A 2440-nucleotide genomic window follows, 5' to 3' on the forward strand; every position below is an offset into this window, starting at 1 on the left:
TGTTTGGTTGTTTTTTTTGATTTTTTTTTTTTTGTGTTTTGTTTGCTTGGGAGAATAAATTGGCCGGGACCCTGCAGTCAACTCATTTTCTATTCCTCGCCAGCTCCTCTGTCTCTTGTATTAGCATAACGCTGGTGTGTTTGGGTCGCAAACACTTGCAGAAAAATAAAAGAGGAGGCTTCAATGCTCCCAAGTCGATTTGCCTGGGTATAAACCGAAACTCTGGAAAAATGACCTAAAGTGATTCCTGGCATTAGCGCCAGCTGCTTTTGGGGTCCCAGACACCCAGCAATGTCCTTTTAAGGATCAGACCTTTGACTTGCCCGTTCTCCCAGCCTCGGGGAAGAGTCTACAACGAGTTTAAGAAGGGCAACGTTCAAATTCTCTCCCTCCTCCCCACATCGCGCTTGTTTTCCAGTAGTAAATCAGAAAAAATTTGGGGGGTAAAAAATGTTTCAAATTCCTTTCCCGCCCCTCCCTCCCCCAGTCCTGCTCGCTGTAAAACAGAAATGGCATTTTTTAGCGTATGGTTTTGGATAAATACTTTTCTGCACCCCAAGCCTGAGGACGCTTGTGAGAGACCTACCCGCGGGCATTGGAGCGGTGCAGCAATTTACGCAGTGGCAGGGGTTTCTCCCAGTCCCGGCAGCGGGCAGCCAGGAACACCTCTGTCCTTAAAAGCAGGCTTTAAACCGGTAAGAGAGTAATTTGTAAACTCGGGTCTACGTTACCACCAGAAGGCTCTAGGTCCTGTGGGCTCCAGTTCCCAGAGATGCAGAGCAGGAAAACTGGAAAGAAAACTCGGTACCTTTCAATCCCCTGCTGGGTTGTACTGGGGGGGGGAGCGGGGAACGAGAGAGACAAAATGACAACTGACCTTATTAACAAAGGTATGTTTAGGGCTTCTGGTTTCAGGAATAAACCGATATTTACTGGTAAAAGTCTGCCAAAAAACAAAAACAGAAACACAGGATTACTGGTAAATATTGGTTTATATGGAGAAGTTAAAAAAGAAACAGAAGTCATCGTGTTCCTGATCTTCATGTGCTCCTGGGCAGGAGCCGAGAACTGCCCTGCGGCACCCCTACACTAGGCAGCATCCTGGCACCTGGACACCTCAAACCAGAAGCCTCGTGTTGAGAGGAAAGGCGTGTTTCTTTCCTTTACTCCCCTTAAATTATGCCCTTCTTTCTGGATTTCCCCACCCTCCTCCACAAGGCTGGTCCTATGGGGGTTTGGCTCAGGAGATGGAGAGTCTTCATCTGAAACCACTTGGAAATGACTTTGTACATGATATGGTATCTCAACAGCAAGGCTGCTGGTACCTGAGCCTTGTCTGCCCCCGAGATACCATAAGATATACAAGACTGAGTGTACATTTTAAATAAAGCATTTTCTTGTTAAGTGGCATAAACCCATTCATTTTATTTACATGCTTATTTATTTCCAAAAATAGAGTTGGTCCACACTGGACAAGAGAAATCAAGAAGCCATACAGCAGAAGAGTTAAAAGTCCAACATTTAACCAAAGTACAATGAAATTCCAGAAGGCTGTGGCTGACTTGAACCACAGCAACATACACGAATCACACAGACATTTGTACATAGAGCATTATATTACCAATAATATTTGCAAACATGAGGTCAAGATGGCTAAAACCCAGCGGAACCGAACCAGGGGTTGTGGCTGAAGCGGGAGGCGAACAGCCGTCCCTACCGCGGGGAAACTCTCATCAGAGATTTTGCTTCACTTTTTGTTTTTTCTTTAACTGAGACAGTCCGAATTTTTCTGCCCTGGGGATCAAAATTGAAGCCGAGGTTGGCTCCGGTGAAAGCCAACCACACGCAGCTCCCTAAACGCGCAGCGAGCACTGGGCCACGTGCGGGCAGCGTCACCCATGGAGCTGCTGGGGGACTCGTACCTGTGACGACGGCACTGGCAACCCCCGGGGCTGCCTGTGCCGGGGCTGCGCCCCGCTCAGAGGACAAAAGCCCAGCCTGAGATCTGTCAGGTTTGTTGCCAAAGCAGGGCAAATCTGCAGGGCAGGACCCCCGTCCTGTCCGCCTGGACAGACTGACCCTGCCCACTGCTACCTGGCCTTACAGATCACCTGGAAAAGAAAAAGTAGATATTTATACCCTCGTGGTGTGCTGGGGGGGTTCTGGAAAGGGTCTGGGTGGGTTTGGCTTGAAAACAAGAATTTCCCCCCCTTGCATGGGCAGTTTTTGGCATTCGTAATCCCAGTCCTGTCCACCTCTTCTGGAAGGTCACAAATAATCCAGCCTGAACAGACCTATGGGGTCGGAGGACGTCACCCCGGACAGATGAGTGGATGGATTTTTACTCAAATGATTTAACTTATTTATGTAAAAAAAAAAAAAAAAAGAAGCCCCGAGGCCTGTTTGACAGGAAAAAAACAAAACCAGAGAAGACGCGTTA

The 2440-nt window shown here is 47.9% G+C and overlaps 1 long non-coding RNA gene across 1 annotated transcript in view; it reads right to left on the reverse strand.

Moving 5' to 3' along the window:
• The window catches only part of LOC104489979, a 1915-nt gene extending 972 nt beyond the window's left edge, over positions 1 to 943 (reverse strand). The window contains exons 1-2 of the long non-coding RNA XR_727768.1: positions 878 to 943; positions 732 to 788 (exon numbers count right to left, since the gene is read on the reverse strand). This is a non-coding gene — a long non-coding RNA (uncharacterized LOC104489979). The remainder of the gene's footprint in view (positions 1 to 731; positions 789 to 877) is intronic.
• Between the last annotated feature and the right edge of the window lie 1497 nt (positions 944 to 2440).

The sequence above is a fragment of the Buceros rhinoceros genome, unplaced genomic scaffold (assembly GCF_000710305.1).
Source record: "Buceros rhinoceros silvestris isolate BGI_N320 unplaced genomic scaffold, ASM71030v1 scaffold33472, whole genome shotgun sequence".
NCBI classification, from domain to species: Eukaryota; Metazoa; Chordata; class Aves; order Bucerotiformes; family Bucerotidae; genus Buceros; species Buceros rhinoceros.